Source organism: Ambystoma mexicanum, chromosome 5q, assembly GCF_040938575.1.
Source record: "Ambystoma mexicanum isolate Mex_15411 chromosome 5q, UKY_AmexF1_1, whole genome shotgun sequence".
NCBI lineage: Eukaryota > Metazoa > Chordata > Amphibia > Caudata > Ambystomatidae > Ambystoma > Ambystoma mexicanum.
Genome location: NC_090933.1, coordinates 1,292,698,376 through 1,292,721,120, shown reverse-complemented (window position 1 = coordinate 1,292,721,120; position 22,745 = coordinate 1,292,698,376). Strand labels below are relative to the sequence as shown.

The window sequence follows — 22,745 nt, the reverse complement described above, 5'->3', positions numbered from 1 at the left end:
TATCAATCCCTTAAAGAAGGAAACATTTGTTCAACATTATCAGTCAATGGAGCATATTTGTGAGCCATTCTGTGTAAAATGTGCACCAGACCCAGGGTTAGCACTGTCTTGAAACTAAAGATACACCTACTGTCATCTGCAGCTTTTAGAACATGCAGTGGAATGCGTGCGGATTGGATTTGTAGCTGCACATAGCCACAAATGTCCCTTTGCATGGTAGGGGAGTGTTTGAACCATAAGGAAATATATCTACGTTGGAGGGTCGCAATGCAGGTGCCTTTGGTAGGTTGGCATATGCCTTTTCACTGATGACATTCACCATTGCACCCATGTCTACCAGTAATTGCAAAGGGTCATCACACTCACCTGGAGAAATATAGTGGGGCTGTGGTCAAGCGCTGACTGGTTCCCAAGTGCACAGATGTACTCTTTCTTTTGACTGTCTTCCTGCAATGAACTGAAGTCACGGTCCGTAGGATATGATAATTGATTTTGCAAGTGGGTCTTCATGTGGAAATTCAAACCCACATATGTGGATATCAAAGAGGTGTTAGCCCCGCCTTCCTGTTGTCTGTCCTGCGACCAAGCCCCTTTGAAGGCTTGCCTTAATTATTTCTCATTAGTATGCACCGCCACCAGCTGCACGAGACAATAGGGAAGCAGATGCTGCCCATGGCTGGAGGAAGGTGTGCCTCTCCCCTTCTTGAGATTCTTTGATGTACCCGCGGCTGTCACATTCCAGCTGAACATGACAGGGGAGGAGTTTGCCTGTAGGCTGTGTCCTCCCAGTGTTCATGTGATTATGCGTTTCGTGCGCTGAGCAGGGAAAATGTGTGTGGAAGGGCACACACATTTTCAGAGGTTGAACTCCATTAATTTCATTGTCAAAAAATCAAAAAAGCCCAGGCGAGCGCACACTGCCCGCGTGGATGGTCAAATTCCTCACACACACTCACCCCAATTACAGTGCAACATAGCAAGGAGGACAGTATAGCCAATAAAAACAAAATGAATAACGTGCACCCCATTTCCTCAATTAACCTTTTAGGTCTAATTTGGGTGTGGGTTGGCGACTCTTGACTGGTCCATGTTCGTTAAAGATGCAGACCTTGTGAGATGTCTTGTTTCTTTTCCCCCCCAATTACAGCCTCTCCTACAACATAACAAGGAGGACTGTAATTGTAATCCCCGTTTAATTTGCTGCTTGATGTTTTGTATCTTGTCACAGTATCGTTGGTTAAATAGGGCAAGCAATGTAATGGGCTGCGTGTAGCAATCAAAGCAGTTTGCAATAATAACAGTTGTGATCAGTGGTGTTGCATACTGATCCAGTCCTGGGCATAAACTCCTGTTCTGCTCCGCAAACTGTTCGTGCAACATCTCGATGCCCATCTCCCTGTGCTGGCCCCATTTTCTTGTGACAAGTGTGGCCTTGAATGCCATTGCTAGGGTTTTGTTTTGCACTCTTTGAAGAGTCATCCTGTGCCATTGCAGACAAATGCTCCATGCCAGGGAAGCCTATGTCAGTGTGGGTCTAATCTCCTTTTACATGTCGATTTTACACCAGATAGGCATGAACTTTGCCTTTAGGAGTGGGTACAGTGCCACCAGCTTGCCATATGCTTTGTGCCGATCACCCTCAATGCCTTCCTCCAACTGAGCTTTCTGTCCATGGTTACACATAGGTAGCGGCTGTTGCTCTCCCACTTGATATTCTCTCCATTGAGGCTGATGCGCGGGTGCGCTCTGTAATGTGCTTTCTGGTAAACGGTGTGGCAGTGGTCTCGCAGGTGTTCAGTGCAATCTGCCAGTCACTGTGCCATGCCGAGAGCTTGTCCAAAGATGCGTGAAGGCTCCTTAGCCACTTCCTTTTCCCTAAAAGACTGTAAGAATGTTATGTAGGGTGCCTTAAGCCCAGGGGGTAAATGGGCGCTGTAAACAAGTACATAAAACACCAGAAACGAACAAGGACAACAACCACATAAAAGAAAGGAGTAGAAACAGACAAAAGTATACAGGATAAAAGCCTTAAAAAGCAACGCCCAGCAGATGAGAGGCAATAGAGACCTTCAATAAAACCCCAACACCATCACACTTAATACAACTGGTAAAATAACAGCTTTAGGTAAAAGGTTTTTAGCATTTTCCTAAACCGCTTAATGGAAACCCTAGACCATAGATAAACAGGCAGTCCATTCCAGAGCTCTGGGGCAAGATAGAAGAGCGTTTACCCGCTCTATCCAGTTTGACACGTGGCACAGAGAGGAGATGGCTATTGCTTGATCTTGGTACACAATTGCATCTTTTAACACTCAATCTTTGCCTCAGGTAAGTGGCATTATTGCCAAAGAGGCATTTATCATTTATGGCCTGGAGACTCTTCTCTCTACTGACCTCGCCTGGCTGCAAGTAATAGAGGGCAAATTTTGGCGCCGGATACTCGGCTTACCCCCCAGTGTCCCTATGGCCTTGATTAGGCTCGAACTCGGCCTGCCCTCTCTTAAAGCATTAGTACTTAAGAGGAGAGCAGGATTCTATTTGAAAATGAAGGGTGGCACTTCCAACCAATTATTGGTGGTGATACATCAAGAAGTGAGTAAAAAACATTCCTCCTCCCCCCTCTTGAAAGAAATGACCAAATTTCTTGCGAACATAGGCTGGATGCAAAGAGAGGAAACAGTCTCTAAGGAGGTGCTAATAGCACTTGGCAAAAAGGTGGATATGTGGGATTGGCTAGAGAATTTCTCACATTTAAGTAGCCTAAACTCCTACCACTTCATTAAATATAGATCATATACTTTAATGCAACCACAAGCATATTTATATCTCTGCCCCACCAAAAGGCTTAGACGGTTCATTATTTTGTTCCGAATGGAGCAACTACCTACCTTTTATAACATAGGAGTCAGAGAAAAAATTGCAGCTTGTGACAGAGTTTGCCGTATATGCAAATCTCCTGGATGTGTGGAAACAGCTAAGCATCTGTTAACGGAGTGCTTAATGTTGGAACAGCCAATACTTAAATATCTTAGGGAATTCGTACACGACCCACTTAACATACGTAGAACCTCCTTCTGGCGCTATTGCACAAATACCAGCAATATGCACCTGTTTATTGCATTGTATAATGTGTGGCAACAGATCGAAAAACATCTGGGTCCTTTACTCTGATCTGAAATGTCTGATCATGGTGGGCTAAAAGATTGCCGATGTTGTATGTGCTGGATAAGCATGCTATTTTGTAAAGCACCCTTACTTGATGGAACCCTATATCTATGGCATCTTTTCGTTAGGATAGCTGTGGGTGAGAGATGTAATGTCCGTATTTACGGTACTGACTTGGGAAACATAACGGTTAAAGATCTGTTATAATGAAGTCCTAATATTTTATCTCATTCTCATTTTAAAGAAATTATGTCTGATGTTTTAATATATATAGATTCACATATATCTGTTAGGTTGATATTCCATATGTTATATGGTATATTGTATTGTATGATTTGATTTCTTATTTTATGACTTGCTCTTTATTTGTGTTAATGTATGTAATTCACAATGTGTAAAGTTTTGAATTCATTTTCAAATCTATATCACATTAAAGTTAAATTAAATTAATTTATGCGTAATTGTCAACAGCCTAAATTTCAGGCGTTCCCAGGCCAGAAGGCAATGCAGAGATAGGAGATAAACAGCCAAATCTTGCCTAGCAATCTTAGGTACTAGGCAGACGAAGAGGCAACACAGTATACATGATTCCAAGTATTTTACCTTGGGAAGAACCTATTGCATAGTATGCTATGGTAAACATAGTATAGGAGGCAGCAAGTTTATCCATTCTCTGCAGAGTGCCAAGCAAGTTTATCCATTCTCTGCTGAGTGCCAAGCAAGTTTATCCAATCTCTGCTGAGTGCCAACCAGGAGCAGCTCCATCTTTGATTCATTGAGGGCCAGGCAGTTATGGGCCATCCAACTTTGAATAAGATCAATAACAGACTTGATCCTGGCCGCGTCTTTGACATAATTACCTGACAGCGAAGATGTGTGTAGTCAGCATCATTCGTATAATGGACACCTACTCTGTCAAGCATGTCAAAAAGCGGCTTAAAACATTCTAGATGATCCCCTCCCACCCTGAAAGACCAAAAAAGACGAAGCATTTTCGTCTTGGAGTGACAGATGAGAAGAGGACATTGGTATACCACTGGCGTGTGTGCGTCTGTATATATTAGGGCGGCAATAGCCGCCCTATAGTTCAGGTGAGTCAGACTCCCATAGGAACCCCTCAAAATTCTATCATTAACTTTTGATTGGAGTAACGGATTTGACCGAAATTACGAAAGTGATACAAACCCCACAGGACCCCTCCCCCCTAGACTGCAAGGTTTTCGTAAAGATTCTTTAAAAAAATGAGAAAAGTTATTAAGCTTAACAAAAAAAACACATTCCAAAGTGCGGCGTACTCGCCATTCATTTTCTCCTAGACAATGAAGGTACATTTTTGCCAAAGCGCACAGCCCAAAACTTGGGCACGAAGCGTTGACTCACCATCCATGCGCGGTTTTTTAGTTATTCCCTGCAGTCGTTTTTAAATATTTGACGTAGAAGGGCTGCCCCCTTCCCAAAGATAGAGATATTTAGGGGAGTTACCCAAAACTGGGGTGTTTTAGACATGAAACGACAACCTTCTTGTTCTCTCGATGCAAGCAATATCCGCGCATATAGCCGAGGATATTGGAAAATGAAACGCAGGAAAAAAGCTAATAGCAGGTCAAAAAACATGAAATGCCATCAGGCTAGAGCTCGGGGGGTGGGGGGTGTGGCTAGAGGGCACCAAGTGAAACATGGGAGTTGGCCGGGGCGTTCAGGGACTGAGTTTGCAACATGAAGCTTCCTGCAGCCTCTGCTATAGCCGCTAATAGCTGACATATGAGAGCAAACTGCATCACAGAAACAGTGTGTGTTGTACGGGGCATGGAGGGTGGCAGGAAAGAATGTATTTTTCAGTCGTTTCGCTGATATTCGCGTTTATGTTCAAGGCTACAAAGCACTACGTATAGCCGAGATTTTGTGTAGTTCGGAACCCGCGGGTACAGATTCATTTTTTAAGCAGTAAACCATTGTGGCATAGTGGTTAAACGCTGGGCCTTGAGCTCTGGCAGACTAGAGTTCGAGGCTGTACGTTTTAAAAAACATTTTATTGAACCAATTTAATTTAAATAAAAGAAAAGCAACTGGGAGGTGGCGAGGTTTGTTGCAGTGCAATCCTGTGATCTTATTTGGCATGACGGCGTTTAGATGTGGCTGCAATGTCAGCCACGTCCAAACATCCCTTGCACCAAAATAACAAGGAATGGCTTTTGCGCTGAAAAGGGTGTGCCGAAATGGGCGCTGCAGTGGTATAGCTGCGCCAGATCAGCGTGTGGCAAAATGAGGGTGCTGAAATGGGGTCTACCGCTTGGAGTACGCTGCTTAACCAAAGTGTGTGGTCCATGGCTTATTTAGTCTCACTACGCATTGCCTAAAAACATTGTGAGATCTCAAAGCCTGCAATCCAAAGACCTTGCTAGTGGTCTGGAAGCGTTCTAAAAATCTATGGAATAACAAAACCCTTGCAAGCAAAACTTTTTTTGTTGCAGGGACATTGAGGTGAACGCACCAAAACAAATGAAATTCAGCTAAAGCCACCTTAACTTTGCACCCATGTTGCACAGCCTATCACCACACAGATCACATCACTGGTGACATCACTAATAACATGGTATATGAGAATACTGATGACATTATAAATCACATCACTGATGCCATCCCTGGTGACAACACCAATTACATTTAATATAACCGATTACATCAATAATGGAATTAGAAATAACATTTAGAAGTTAGCTCATGAAAAGTTTGATTACCAAATTACAATTTTTTTTATTTTTTTTTTTTATTATGTTTATCCATCTTTCTGGATTTTAACAAATGCTTGATTTTGCTTTGATTAGACGGTGACTTTGGCAGATGCCCCTTGTAAGCACTGCGCTAAGGCGACTTGTAAGATTTTTGCCGCTGCAATAGACCAGTTTGTCTTCTGGCCGCTGATTAGACGAGCCCACCATATTTCCTCTTCACTCACAACGTGGGTTTCCAGGAGAGGGAGTAGATAGGCTTGACGAGCGTGTTCAGTCCCAGGACATTAGAGTAGCAGATGTCTAATTGTTTCTGTGTCAGCTTTGCATAGGCGGCAGGTTTTGGAGGGTGACTGACTCTCTCAAGAACAGGATTTCGTTGTTGTGTAGCAAGTTTAAGCGGGCTCTTAAGAGGAATTGCCGTAATGGTTTGCTTGGGAATCTTCCGAGTAGTTGTGTTGTTTGATTTAGCTTCTTTGGGGAATGAGGAAAAAGAGCCAGTGTTTTGTTTCCTTTGGCACGCTCTTGGGTGTCAATCCAGTCTACTTCTTCCAATTTATTTTTAAATTTTATTGGGGTTCTTGATAAGGTCTTCGTTGGAGCAGCCAATTTCGGTCAACTGCGATTGTATCTGCTCGGCCCATTTGACAATCAGCCTACAGGTGCCTGCTTTGATCTCCAGATCTATTAGGTTGTAGAGGCGGGGCGCGTCAGGAAGGATCGTTTTCCTATATAGGAATATGCTCGCTAGATTCACTTTGGCACTCAGTGAAGAGAGGCCCAGTTCACGCCTGATTGCTTCGATCTGGGTGGAGTTCGGGAGGTTCAGGACTGCTTTCCAAAAGAAACCTTCGAGTTTTTTCCATATTGTCATTGGTATGGCTGGCATCGCCTCCGCTCCATACGTCAAGGCAGGTATCACCTTGGCTTTGTAGAACCTTATCATAGGTATCAGTGAGAAGCGACCGAACTTTTTATCCAGAAGTCGGGCTTGGGAGGTCAGTAGTCTGGCTTTCCTCCAAAGGTCTTTTTGCATGGCTGAGTCTGTAGGAGTGCTATCTATTATTATTCCCAGGTATCTGAAGTTTTGCACTGTTTCGACGTTGACTTTTTCCAGGCTCCAGTTGAAGCGCTTCAGTCTTCTGTTTTTTTTTCCAGTATAAGGACTTTTGTTTTTGCTTTGTTTATAAGAAGGTTTGCCTGCTTGATGTAGTCAGCCAGGTCCGTCATTTGTCTCTGGAGACCGATTTCTGTTCTGTCCAGTAAGGTGATGTCATCGGCATATAGCAAACGTGCTGTTGGTACGTTGCCTATTTTGGGGGGGAATGATCTGGAGCTCTTGTTTATTTCTTTCAGGTCACCAATGAAGGCTATGAAGAGTTCTGGTGCCAACGGGCACCCCTGTTTCACACCTCGATTGGTCGGAATCTCTCCGGAGAGTAGGCCCTGCTGGTTTAGCTTGACCCTCATGGTGGTGGCCTTGTGGAGGGCTTTTATTGGGGCGAGGATGCTCGGGGGGCAATCCCATGCTGTTAACTTCTCCCATAGCTTTGTTCGATCCACCAGGTCAGATGCTTGCGATAGGTCTATAAACGAGAGAAAGACTCTCGATGTGGATTGAATGGTCTTGCTTTTGATAATGCTCAGTAGCATAATGTTTACCGTGGCGGATGAGTTTTTCTTAAAGCCTGCTTGAAATGGGTCTGCACACGGAGCTGCCCTCGCCCATTTTTGGAATCGTTTTAGCAGCAGTGACCCGTATATCTTCCCGATTGTGTCCAGGAGTGCAATTGGTCGGTAGTTCTGTGGGTTTGACTTCGCTCCCTTTTTGTAGATAGGGACCACTGTGGCAGAAGTCCAGGACCTCGGGATGGTTCTAGTGGTTGAGCAGTTGCTGAACACCTGGCTGATGAAGGGGACCCAGTTTTCAGCGTGGGATTTCAAGTCGGTATTTGTGATCCCGTCTGGGCCGGGTGCTCGCGAGGCTTTGAGTTTTCTGAGTGCGTCTTGGATGTCTTCTTTATCAGAAACGTTGACCCACTCTGTTTCAGCCTCAGCTTGAATTGAGGACGACACTGATGGTGGTTCCTGAAACAGATTGGTGAAGTAAGTTTTCCAGTTTTCTTCACTTACTGCGTTGCAGGGGCTTGTTTGGTATGCGGGGCCCGCTTGGTTTAACAGTTTCCAGAATTCTATGTCGTCTTTTCCGGCCCCCTTTTTCAACATGGCTTCTGAGTCGTTTTGATATAAGGTTATGCGGTAGTTTTTTATCCAGGCTTTGTATTTTTTCGTTTCCACTGTCAGTTCTTCTTGCATGGCTTCCGAGTAGTTAGCCTTCTTAGTCTTCTCAATACTGCCCTTCTTTCCACCACCTGTTTGTCGAAGTTATGGGATTTGGTCACGACCGTGGATTTTGTCCCTTTCGAGGTGACTTTGAAGGGGCTTAAGAGTGGTTGGTAGTCTGCTGATGGACCGCCTGCTCTATATTTTGATGTTAAATGGGCGATGCATTCTTCCGTTAGTCTGAGGCGGGTCCCTTGGTTGTTGCTTTCGACCGAGTAGCCCGTCGAGGTGTTTTTTCCCTCTGAATGAGTACCAGGAGGCTTGAAGTAAGTTGTGGTCACTCGCTTCGGTTTCGATCACGTCAAAAGAGGACATCACCATCTGAGTTTCTGGGGATATGAAGATGTAGTCTATTGTAGCAGACTTATTCATTATTTCCCATGTCGGGAGTCTGTTTGGGTTGGGAAATAACTGGGCCAAATTGAGAAGCCCTCTTGACGCCATCAAGTCGTTCCATTGGGTTCCTCTGTCTTCAGATTTTCAGAAATTACAATTTAGGAAGTGACTGTCCAGTACCAAAGGCCATAGCTAGTGGTTGGTTAGTGTTAGAAACAAATAATATGCATGGGTAAAAGACATGCCTAGTAGCCCATCACTGTTTTAAAATAAAAAGTGGGCAACATTGAAAGCTGTAGTAAGTGGCCATGGCTAAAGGCCATAGTTAGTGCCCATTAATAAGTTAGACTATATATAGTCGGCACAGCGAAGGCCGTGGCCACTGACTAGTATTGTGTTAAAGACCATGGCTAGTGGCTGGTTAGTCTATATATTGTACAGTGGGCACGGCTGAAGGCCATAGCTAGTGGCTGGTTAGTATTGTATAATACCTATTGGGCACGGCCGAAGACCATCGCTTATCTCATTTTATTATTTTAAATATACAGTGGACATGGCCAAAAGATGTACAAACTGATCAAGGCCAAATGCCATGGCTACTGGCCCATTTATATGTTAGAATATATAGCGAGCACAGCCAAAGCTTGTGCTGAAGTCCATGGCTAGTGCCTGACCAATATATATATATATCAGGTATCCAATTCGTGTTTTAAAATATTCAGTGCACATGGGTGAAGTTTGTGACCACTTTCCATAACTGAAGGCCATGACTAGTATCCATCCACGTGTTCAAATATACTTTCCTACTTTCACATTTCAGGTGAAAGTTTTTGTTGAAACCTTTTTAAACCCACCATAACTTTCTTGGTGTTGTGAAAACATGGCCAAATGCTGCAACCACAGGGCTGTCAGGACCATGCTGCACGGAGGATCCCTAACAAGGATGAATCCAGGTATGTGGTTGTCCTGGCAGCCTTGCAAAATGCCTGTCTTGGGGTGATTAAGCTCTGTATAAATGAGCACTGCACACAGGACAAAGACAGTTTCCTGGACAAAAAAGGTTTGCATTTGAGTTAATTTGCATACCCACAATACCTTGCTGTTGTGGCTCAGAACTGGAGGTGAACTTCCAGCGATGGCGGCTAGGTGGTGTTGTGGAATGTGTGACTTGGCTCAAAATATATATATATATGCACAATGAAAAAACGTTAAAAAAGGGACGTGATGGTTCATTTGCCCTAATAAAAACCTAGCAAATTCAGTGCAAAAAACTTTGTTAAAGGGACGTTATAGTTACTTTGCACTAATAACAACCTATGCTATATAAGGGAGTAAATTGCCCTCTTTTTTGTTGAGGGGGGCCTAAGTCATGAGGGGGTAGAACAGTTATGAAGCAAGGATTAAGGCTTCCCCACCTTGCGGACACTGGCCTCCCACTGCAAAGAAACTAAATGCACAAATGACTGTATGAAGCTCACTTGTAATGCCTCAAGGGCAAGCAAAAGGTTACGTTAACACTAGCAATGTCATGCTAGTAAAAACTGTTTGGGTTTTAAATCATATGAATAACATGTATATGTGTTACATGTTTTTCTGGGTTTTCTCTAAACACAGACCACTAGCAGTGATCTGTCAATAGTGTGCTGGTTCCTTTTCACAGCCAGTGTCCGCAAGGTGGGGTAGCCTTAGTCCTTGCTTCATAACTAATAACAACCTATCCATATTATGGTTATAGGTAAAACCCCAGAAATTCGTCAGTTATAAAAGACATGAGTAATTAAACTATGACAGGTCATTGGGAGAACCATCATGAGATACATAGTTCATTAAGCAATGCGTTGCTATAAACACCCTTGCATTACAGAGATCTGTCCAGTACATGCACCTACTCATGTAGAAACGTAGGCATTGTCTGCATCATGCACCATAGAGGTGCAATATTCAACATCTTGCCATGTTGGATAGTGAAATGATGAATGCTTTTGTTTCAGAGTTTTGTGTACTGTGAGACATGTAATAAGTAGCTACCAATCCCTCACTTACTACATAATTGTACTACTACACACAACACAAAGACCACAACGCATACAAACATGAGCATACATGGGGAAAGTAAAGAAAACAAAAAAGCAGCAGTATTACCAGAAAGTGTTCATAACCTAGGTGATTGTCTGCATGCACAGAAACGATTGCTGTGTTTCAGGCTTGCTTCTTCCCCTATGTATCCTATGATGTGACTGAACCCTAAGGAAAGTAGTGTAAGAACATATGAGAAGGGAAAGGTCTACAAATATAGTATCTTGAATTTTTAGTTCCCAACTGTCAGTACAGAAAGCCACCTGGCCTAGATATGTCAGTGAACAAAACAAAAGAGGGAGCCAGACATGTGATGTCATCTTTGATGTCATGGGTGTTAGTCTTAGCAGTGCACAGTGGTGGTGCGAGTTAGGTTTGCTTAGCTTACCATAACTGACACATTTCTGGGGTTTTTCGGTTTTACTTGTAACCATAATATGGATAGGTTGTTATTAGTGCAAAGTAACTGTAATGTCACTTTAACAAAGCTTTTTCATAGAATTGCATGGGTTATCAGTGCAACTTAACCATAATGTCCCTTTAACAAAACCTTTCACTGAATTTCATGGGTTTTTACCATTGCATGCTATTTTCCTACAACTTACTAATAGCATACTTACCCCAAGATAGCAACCCATCTGTCCAATTTACCATGTTTCACCTTAAGGCTCTGCCATTTCCCACCTTTCAGCATCATTTGCAACACTTCTATAAAATTTTGCTACTTTTGCCACTGTTTTTGCATCCGTCGACGTCCACAAAACGTCTGTTCCGGACAGTGCTACGTGACTATGCGCTCGCACGCAGCACGATGACGTGCCTGCGAAGGCATCCGCACTTCGTGTTCATGCTTCAAGGACTGTTTGGAACTGCATTTTGCAACTGATCTAGGGACTTTCTTTACCACTGTTGGGAATGTACCAAAGGCTAAAGCTACAAAAGTGAAATGCACTGAGTGCAACTTGCACTCAGTCGCGGATTACCTGCACATTACTCCTACGGGACCACCTCCATGTGCCGCCACAGCAAATGCAACCACCGCAATGCTCTCAGAAAGATTGTTCCTTTCTTAGCAAGTAGTAGGCTGTCTTCCTCCACATCATCTTCCTCAACCAATACTGTAACCACATAGCCTACTTCTGTTGGACACAAAATCCCACCAGCTACCTTGCAAGCAATATAAGAGGCTGTTGATCCATATCTTTGGAAGACAACGGTCCTCTGCATATACTGCAACACACCTCTATGCAGGGGGAAGCAATTTCGATGTGCGTTTGAAGCTGTAATCAAGGAGCATGAGAAACACTGCCCACTACCTTAGAAGTAACACACTCGCAACATCTTCCCCCGTCCACCTGCCCATCCATATTAGTGCTTAGTGCCTCTTCCCTCATTTCCCTCCTCACCTTACGTTCTAACATTTACTGCAAACATTTAAAGAAAATTCAAACAAAAAAAAGCTTCCTTTAGGAACCACCTTTCACAGTTAAAAAAAATAGAACTAAAAACAAATCTTATAGACTCCATCTACTTTACATTTCTCGGTAAAGTACATAGACTCAATACGTTTTTCTAACATTCCCATTAGCATTTTGTGTTATGCTAATGGGAATAATGTGATGTTCATCGGGATAACGGCCAAGCAGCCCAAGTTATAAGAACAAGTGAAGTGTGTCTGTGTGCGCCCTGATGCCTGCGGGCTTCAGCGCGTGATCAATAAATAATGAGGGCTCCTGATCATTATCCTCCATTGCAGCACCTGCAATGGGGGATAAAGGCCATTAACACCCCTAAATCCCAAAGCGGGAACCCAGGATGCTAGAAAATAGATTTTTCTTCCTACCGCATAGGAAGGAAAATCCTTTCCCAAGATGACCCCCATGGAAAGAAAAGGCGGGGCTCCGTACAGAGCCCCTCTTCCCTTTCCATGGCAGCCTGCAGAAGGTGAAGTCAGAACCCTATGACCGAATTACCCATTTTTTTCCCCTTTCAAACCTATCCTGCTTTCGAATAACTTTACCACATAGCCGGTCCCAGGTGGACATTGCCACTTTAACACAATTTTCCGTCACTCGCGGTCATGACCAGTAGCCAGATTGTCTGGGTCATGACCTTATACAATGAACCGGACAATCTGGCAACTTCCCTTGGCCACAGTCTATACTTCAGTCACCAAAGGTATATCACTATTTTGTGTACCTACATTATGACACTTGTCAGAAAATAAAACACAGGCACATTTGCAAAACCATGCTCTAAAGTCATTGCCAATGCGGGAGTTTGCTTGAAATCCGCCCAGGCTTTATTTTTTCCAAAATGTACATACGATAGTCATAACTTAGCCCCCACTTGACAAAATCCATTCAGTCTTTACACAGACATTGTAGGTTGGGCCTATAATCTTTCTGAAAACCTTTGCCCACATTCGTCAAACAGCAACAAAGTTATAAGCCATCTAAAAATGTTGAGACCCCCCCTCGAATGTAACCCCCTTTTGAGAAAATCCCACCAAGCTTTGCACAAAGGTTTGCAAAACAATTTCAAGTCTAGATATGTTTTTGTAGATTCATCAAATGGCACCACATGTATGAGCCTTTACAATATTTTGGGGCCCCCCACCCCCTAAATGCATTCCCTCTTGACAAACAGCTCCACCCTTCATACTCATGTCTGAAATAAAATTCAGAAATTTCGTGCAGTTTTATTGGCTGAGGTCAAAGTTATAAGCCACCCACGAACTGCTTTTCAACAACCCTGTAATGCAGAAATTGGCATAGATGTTCCCGAACATCTGAAGTGTTTGTGAACTTCAGGGGTGAAAAACAACCGTTTTTTGGCTTCTTACGACCATATCCCATCCCTTCCTCATCACCCCTCACCTCCCCAAAGATTGTTGGATAGGTTTGACAAGTGCAATGTATTTTTTTATATGTTTCTACCGCGGTGTCTGCAGACACCAGCGAATGTCCACGAACCCAACATGGCGGGTGCTTCCAAAAATCTGACGCACTTCACGTTTTTCACCATCCAAACAGTGTGCGCGTCCGATGTCCGTGGACATCACGGCACCCTCTGGGCCAATCGGATGCCTGTCTGCAGACCGAACAGGGAAATGGGTCAGCGAAGCGGAGCCAGATATCACTAATTTGTTTTGACCTACTTTTTGGACATGTAAAAAGAAAATACTGGACTGATTTACACCAAATTTACAAAAGCACGCTTTCAGTACCAAGCCACCACTCCTTGTGCAAATTTGGTGAAAATCCGTCCAGTGGTTTGGGCTGTAGACATGAGCAACATTTTTTTCCATTATGTCTATGGAAAAAAAAAAAACGTTTTGGCACCCCACCTATAACTTTACCCCCCCTTGACTAACCCTGCAGTAGCGGTCCAGTAGTTATGGTTAAGTTGCTCAACCCGAAGAACACTTTTTGGGCAGGTTATAACTTTGTACCCTCTGGACAAATCCTCACAAAACTTTGCAAAAAAATGTATATGACGCCCTCATATGTGAAGTTTGGTGAGATTTGGTTAAGGGGGGGCATATTTATAGGGAAATCCCTAAATTTGTGGTTTTTCCCATAGACGCAACTGAAAAAACGTTTTGCTCATGTCTACAGCCCAAACCACTGGATGGATTTTCACCACATTTGCAGCCGCAGCGGCGGCTTGCAAAACCATTCAGAATAAGGTCTAGAGTGAAATCTCAAAATGTCATGCAGTTTCATTGAGTGGCGCCAAAGTTATTAGCCGTCCAAAAACTGCTTTTCACCAACCCTGTAATGCACAAATAGCCATAGATGCCCCCGAATATCTAAGATGTTCGCGGACATCACAGGACTGTCCCGGACTGTTCATGGACATCGGGGAAGAGAAACACCTGTTTTTCGTTTATTAAGACCATGCCCCACCCCATGCTCATCACCCCTGCATGACATTTTGGGATTTCATTCTAGACCGGATTCTGAATGGTTTTGCAAAGTGTTGTCCTGGTCTGTCAAGAGGGAACAACATTAGAGGGGGGTCCCAAAATATTGCAAAGACTTATAAATGTGGTGCCATTTGACGAAGTTTACAAACAGATTTTAGATCTAGATATAAAATGTTTTTGCAAAGTTTGGTGGGGTTTAGTCAAGAGGGGTCAAAATTAGAGGGAGGTCCAACCATGAATGTTTGTGCAAAGTCTGAATAGATACTGTCAAGTGGGGGCTAATTTATATGACTATTGTATGTACATTTTGACATTTTTGAAAATATATAACTTGGTTGAATTTCCAACAAACTCGTGTAAGGAGCATTGGACCTGAAAGCATGGTTTTGCAAATGTGTCCATTTTATTTTTTGACAAGTGTCATAATGTAGGTACAAAAAAATAGTGGTATACCTTTGATTGTCCAGGTCATGGCATAAGGTCATGACCCAGAAAATTTGGCTACTGGCCACGACCACAAGGGATTAGCAATAGGGTTAAAGTGGCCATGTCCACCAGGGACCGACTATTTGGTAACGTTTTTCGAAATTGGGATAGGTTTGAAATGGAAAATAAATATGCTTGTGGGTACAGGTTGAAATGCTGGATGGGATTGCAGCAAATATGCACGACGAGGGTCAGCAAGAACTGGAAAGCATGGTTTTGCAAATATGTCCTGGGTTTTTTTTTAATTTTATGAAGCATAAAGTACACAACAGTGATCTAACTTTGGTGTCTGAGCAATGGGCCTGGCCGTCAGCAAGGAGAAATGTGTACTGTCATTTGCTTATTGGGGCATGCGACATGGCTGAAGCAGTAGGTTTGAATGGGAAAAAATATTCTGGTTGCGGTTACAGCCTGAGATGGTGGACTAGATTACAACACCGGACCTACAGGCATGTTTTTGTAAATATGTCTTGTATTTTATTTTTAAAAAGTGTAAGAATGTAAGTAGAAAAACTAGTGATATACATTTGGTGTCTGGGTAGTGGGCCTGGTCCTCTGCAAACGCAAATGTGTACTCCGATTTGCTTATTGGGGAATGCGGCATGGCCGAAGCATATGCCCTATGGATTTGGATACTGGCATGGCTGCAAGCCATGCGCACTGGCCATTGGTTACATTATAAAGGTATAGTGTACACTGAACCAGGATGCAGGGTAGGTGCAGTGAATAATAGTGGTGGTTTGGTTTGGCTGGGTCATGGTGGAACCTTATGCTATAAGCAATTGAACAATGATTACTATCCCCAGCAAGCACTGCTAACAGACATAAGTATGTGTTGCAAAAAAAATGTTTCTTAAAGGAGCTTTATAGTTCTTTCATATATGTGAAAAGAGGAATTATAATAACTTATACACAGTAATGTAATATTTTCACTTAGAAAAAAATCTATTAAATTGACAGAACAAACTTTGTTAAAGGGATGTTATGGTTAAGATGCACCCCACCCTTGGGACTCCTCTGCTCCAGTAGTTAGCCAGTGACGTCCCACCTTGGCATCCCTTGGCATTTCCCTCCTGGGTTCTCATGAGCACTTGCCCATCCATACTGCCCCTTCTATTTATGCACTTCTCTCACTGCACAATGCATATGTGCATTTATAGGAGCATTGTGTACAATCTTTTTGGATAAGTAAGGAAAATGTAGATAGAAAAGATATGTAAAAGATTGTTAAGTGGCAGTTGGTGTATGGAAGCTTAATATGCTTAGAGTTCTCTCTTCAGCTTCTGCTTGCCGCCATGGAAAGGGAAGAGGGGCTCTGTACGGAGTCCATGGTGGCCATCTTGGAAAAGGATTTTCCTTCTACAGCTGTAGGAAGGACCTTCCTTTCTTTGCAAGGTAGCTGGTGGGGTTTTGAGTCAAACAGAAGTGGGTTGTGTGTTTACAGTATTGGTTGAGAAAGATGAGGTGGTGTTAGACAGCCTACTACTTGCTAAGAAACGAACAACCTTTCTGAGAGCATTGCAGTGGTTGGATTTGGTGTGGCGGCTCATGGAGGGGGGTCCTGTAGGAGTACTGCCCAGGTAGTCTGTGACCGAGTACATAAGTAGAAGTAATAAGGGAAGCCTGATTACTGTCTATGACCCTTCAGGCAATTCTATAATGAAGTAAAGGACAGTGGGCCAACTAGACTAGAGATGACAACTATTTCTTGTTTAGATCAAAAAAACTTTCTATTTATTGTGCAAAAATATTTCATATTCAACTTATATACAATAATCTTCATGTAAAATTTAGCTCCAATTACCAAACACAACACATCCCTCCATACACAGCTCATTCACAACTTCTTCATACATGCATATTCACAAAATATAGAAAAGCAATAGTGATATCTTGTTCAAATCACAATAATGGGTCCAACAATTGTAGATTAAACGCTCTTATTTCACAATGGGTCCCTCTGTCTTTGTTCAGAGGGTTTGGAAAACTGTTGTCGACATGTTTCGGTTGGGTTCTCTTAGTGAGGAAAAAACAGTCTCCTCATAAATACTGGCCACGACCACAAGGGATTAGCAATAGGGTTAAAGTGGCCATGTCCACCAGGGACCGACTATTTGGTAACGTTTTTCGAAATTGGGATAGGTTTGAAATGGAAAATAAATATGCTTGTGGGTACAGGTTGAAATGCTGGATGGGATTGCAGCAAATATGCACGACGAGGATCAGCAAGAACTGGAAAGCATGGTTTTGCAAATATGTCCTGGGTTTTTTTTTAATTTTATGAAGCATAAAGTACACAACAGTGATATAACTTTGGTGTCTGAGCAATGGGCCTGGCCGTCAGCAAGGAGAAATGTGTACTGTCATTTGCTTATTGGGGCATGCGACATGGCTGAAGCAGTAGGTTTGAATGGGAAAAAATATTCTGGTTGCGGTTACAGCCTGAGGTGGTGGACTAGATTACAACACCGGACCTACAGGCATGTTTTGTAAATATGTCTTGTATTTTATTTTTAAAAAGTGTAAGAATGTAAGTAGAAAAACTAGTGATATACATTTGGTGTCTGGGTTGGTCCTCTGCAAACGCAAATGTGTACTCCGATTTGCTTATTGGGGAATGCGGCATGGCCGAAGCATATGCCCTATGGATTTGGATACTGGCATGGCTGCAAGCCATGCGCACTGGCCATTGTTTACATTATTATGGTATAGTGTACACTGAACCAGGATGCAGGGTAGGTGCAGTGAATAATAGTGGTGGTTTGGTTTGGCTGGGTCATGGTGGAACCTTATGCCATAAGCAAGTGAACAATGATTACTATCCCCAGCAAGCACTGCTAACAGACATAAGTATGTGTTGCAAAAAAAATGTTTCTTAAAGGAGCTTTATAGTTCTTTCATATATGTGAAAAGAGGAATTATAATAACTTATACACAGTAATGTAATATTTTCACTTAGAAAAAAATCTATTAAATTGACAGAACAAACTTTGTTAAAGGGATGTTATGGTTAAGATGCACCCCACCCTTGGGACTCCTCTGCTCCAGTAGTTAGCCAGTGACGTCCCACCTTGGCATCCCTTGGCATTTCCCTCCTGGGTTCTCATGAGCACTTGCCCATCCATACTGCCCCTTCTATTTATGCACTTCTCTCACTGCACAATGCATATGTGCATTTATAGGAGCATTGTGTACAATCTTTTTGGATAAGTAAGGAAAATGTAGATAGAAAAGATACGTAAAAGATTGTTAAGTGGCAGTTGGTGTATGGAAGCTTAATATGCTTAGAGTTCTCTCTTCAGCTTCTGCTTGCCGCCATGGAAAGGGAAGAGGGGCTCTGTACGGAGTCCATGGTGGCCATCTTGGAAAAGGATTTTCCTTCCTACAGCTGTAGGAAGGACCTTCCTTTCTTTGCAAGGTAGCTGGTGGGGTTTTGAGTCAAACAGAAGTGGGTTGTGTGTTTACAGTATTGGTTGAGAAAGATGAGGTGGTGTTAAGACAGCCTACTACTTGCTAAGAAACGAACAACCTTTCTGAGAGCATTGCAGTGGTTGGATTTGGTGTGGCGGCTCATGGAGGGGGGTCCTGTAGGAGTACTGCCCAGGTAGTCTGTGACCGAGTACATAAGTAGAAGTAATAAGGGAAGCCTGATTACTGTCTATGACCCTTCAGGCAATTCTATAATGAAGTAAAGGACAGTGGGCCAACTAGACTAGAGATGACAACTATTTCTTGTTTAGATCAAAGAAACTTTCTATTTATTGTGCAAAAATATTTCATATTCAACTTATATACAATATTCTTCATGTAAAATTTAGCTCCAATTACCAAACACAACACATCCCTCCATACACAGCTCATTCACAACTTCTTCATACATGCATATTCACAAAATATAGAAAAGCAATAGTGATATCTTGTTCAAATCACAATAATGGGTCCAACAATTGTAGATTAAACGCTCTTATTTCACAATGGGTCCCTCTGTCTTTGTTCAGAGGGTTTGGAAAACTGTTGTCGACATGTTTCGGTTGGGTTCTCTTAGTGAGGAAAAAACAGTCTCCTCATAAAATAACTTGGTATTCAACCTCCTTCAGGACAGGAAGAGCAATCGCTCAATTCGGGTTGTCTCTTGATGGAAACCAAAACGGGGGATGTAGCAAGGGAGCCTTTAATCTAAAAATAGTGAAAGAAATAAATAAAAAGAGTTGTCATCTATGTATTAATTCAAAAACCTTTCACTAGGTAAAGCATATGCTTTGACCGAGTACAGCCTTATACTCGGTACATATCACTTTGGTAGCTTTAGCCTTTGGTTTATTCCCGACAGTGATAAAGAACTGCCACATCAATGATTCTCTCTGGGTGCTAGAGGTAGGCACTTTCTCTACCTCATCTTCTTGGTCCTATTAACTGTCTTTTGAAGTACATGCGCTTTTTTTGTTGTGTAGGTCCTCCAGCTGGTGGTGGTGGTGGCTCTTGGGGAGAAGGGATGGCAATAGCTGATGCCATTTGTAAGATAAATAGCAGTTGTGCTAATATTTTTCCAAGTATGTGCTCTGTACTAGATGGTTAATGAATAAGGGGTACGTTTGTGTAGGAGCTGTGCAAGGGTAACAGATGAGCTTGAAAGTTCCAAATCAGTAGAAAATGCAGTTCTGAACTGTGTGCGAAGCACCTACACGATCACAAACGCGTCCGCATTTCGTGAACACGTCAACCAGCCGCGCACTCAAGACTGTGCGGAAAGTCTGCGATGATGTCAGACGTTTGCGGATGACGAGTGCAAAAACAGTGGAAAAAGTTACAAAAAAAGTGTATAGAAGTGCTAAAAATGATGCTAGAAGGTGGGAAATGGCTGTGTTTTAAGGTGAAACTTTAAAATTGGACAAACATGTTGCTATATTGGGGCAAGTATGATATTAGTTAAGTTGTAGGAAATTAGCATGCACTGGTAAAAACTCAAGAAATTCACTGATCAAAACCCATGAAATTCACTGGACACACTTTGTTAAAGGGACATTGTGGTTACAAGTAAAACCGAAAAACCTCAGAAATTCAACAGTTATGTAAAGCTAAGCAACCATAACTCGCACTGTGCACTGCTAAGACCAACACCCAGGACATCTAAGGTGACATCACAAATGTCATTGATGACATTGCTGATGGCATCATATATGAAATTAATTTTGATGAAGTCCCCACAAGGGGTTGTGTTTATACTATTGGCAACAAGATGTCAGGGGTGATCACGCGACCTAGCATAAAATACTTAATCTATTAAAGAATGTCCTCATCTAAACAAAACATTATATTGGAGTGTTGATAATACCAGGACCTAATCATACATGAACATAGGTATGATTGCAGCATGCCCCATAGAAGTACAATATTTATAATCTTGTAATTTTGGATAGTAAAATAATGAATGCTACCTTATCAGAGTTTTGGTTATGTTAAACATGTAATAACTAGCTAACAATTCAAGACTTACTACACACGTGTGCCGGTACAAACAATACATATGAAGACCCACAATGCATACAAATCAGAGGCACGTACAAGGAAACTAAAGTAAGGAAGAAAGAAACGGCATTATCAGAAAATGTTAGTAACATTAAAGTTCATCTTTATGTATACAAATGAATTGTGTGTTTGAGGCCTGCTTGTTGCCCCATCCATGTATGTGCACCATGAACTAAGACCAAACCCTAAGGAAAGAGCTTCTCGAACATACGATGGCGTTAACATCTTCTAGATATATAGCACCTTTTGAATTGTAATATTCTGTCAGTGAACAAAACCACCTGGCCTAGATATGTCAGTGAACAAAAACAAGTTTACCAGATATGTGATGTCCTCAATTACATTTGTGATGTCATCTTTGATGCCCTGTGTGTTAGTCTTAGTAGTGCACAGTGGTGGCGCAAGTTATGGGTGCTTAGCTTACCATAACTGGCGAATTTCTGAGGCTTTTCTTGTAACCATAATGTCCTTTTAACAAAACTTTTTTCAGTGAATTTAATAGCTTTTTATTAGTGCAACTTAACCATAACGTCCCTTTAGCCCACTTACTACAAGACTGCATGTGTGCATTAAAGAAAGCTTGGGGTTGTAAAACGGTCTAGTAACACGAAACTACTTGGTTGCCATTCGGTTTCCCCAACCAGGACCGAGGTGCCTAGAAGCAGCCACTATCAAACCTCTCAGGTGGCCCTTGGCCATGCGTGAGAAGGCCACCCACTCGTGTTTTCCATGTGCATTCTGGAACGTGTAGTGTTTTTCTTTTCACATTATACAGTTTGGGAAACTATACATCTCAGAATTGCCAGAAAGAACAGGATGGCAAGGGAGAGGTGGAGGGGGAGTGGAGGAAGACGAGGGGGTGGGGTCGACATAGCTTCTTGGCGAGTAGAGAAGACTGCGTGTGACTCAATCATTTCATGTAATCAAGGCACATGGTTTCCACTACTGGGTATTGACTTTAGGAACCATTTTATTCTGGTGCTAAATTGCAATGAAAGACGCCTCGAACTACATCTCCCAGAAAGCATTACTTTAATCAATATGTCCAGAAGCGGAAACACTTTGCTATGTGGTGGCACAGAGTCCTCTATTCTCACGAGGAAAAAGGCAATTCTGCATGTTGCTGGACCTTAGTGCCCCCAGGAGCAGAGGCGCCAGTACTGCTCCCCGAGTTTCCAGCAGAAGTGCGCGTGCGTGCCCAGTAGTTCCCCTGGAGAAGACAACAGCGTTGTGAGGCACAGCCCTGCAAATGCACTGCTGGACAGGGGCAAGGTACACACTATGCAGAGCCCGGTCAGCGCGCACTGTGCAGCTCACATGGGGATGTTTCTTTCTCTGCATTTCGATACTTGAAGATTTGTTCAGCTCCAATTTCAAATGCAGGACTTCAAAGACCAGAATGCAAAGCGCGCTACCGGTATCTATCAAGTAAGAAACGCAGATCTCAATATCTCAGACGATATTTGCCCCACGCGGAGATTTGTTGGAGCGTATCCAGAGAAACAGGTGGATGCTGGGGGCGAACAGCCATCAGCCTAGCTGGCAAATGCGACAGCTCACTAGAAAAAGCACAACTACAAGTCCCAGAATGCAAAGCGTTGCAAAAGGCCAGGACTAATTGAACGTGTAAAACAAGGTACGTGGCCCTCCCGCGGCATCACTATTACACGGTACACCCGCTCTTAAGCCCCCGCCCCCCCCTTAGCACCCCACGGGGAGAGCACTTACTTTACTAGGAAGCCAGGCTGTCCCCCTACTCGCCCTGCAATGCGCGGCCACAGCTGGTCTGCCTGGAGGCGTGATTGCGGCCTCAGAACTCACCTTATAACCTAGGCCAGCTGGGGCCAGGCGCAAGGCATTCTGGGAGTTGTCAGGGGTAAGTCACTGAGTTGGGTAGATTTCGTTGAAGTTTATGAGAATATCGGACAGGCGCAGCCTGGCATTAGTACCCGGCATATAACCAAGTATGCATGTATCCACTGCCCACAGCATGCACTGTACTGAACTGAACCCACAGTTCCTATCCCGCCATGGGACAGGCACGCCACCTGCACACTATGGCAGACACACCGCCCACATGTGTCAGGGCACCTCTGCTGGAAACAGAGACCTCTACACATGAAAGTGAGATGCCTCACTAAGCTTTGTGTTTA

The 22,745-nt window shown here is 43.1% G+C and overlaps 1 protein-coding gene across 1 annotated transcript in view; it reads right to left on the bottom strand.

Annotated features, from left to right (window-relative positions):
- The window catches only part of LOC138498045 (E3 ubiquitin-protein ligase TRIM56-like), a 127,845-nt gene extending 105,447 nt beyond the window's left edge, over positions 1–22,398 (bottom strand). The window contains exon 1 of the mRNA XM_069621884.1: positions 22,321–22,398. The gene's annotated coding sequence lies outside the window, so the exon portion shown is untranslated. The remainder of the gene's footprint in view (positions 1–22,320) is intronic.
- Positions 22,399–22,745: the final 347 nt, after the last annotated feature.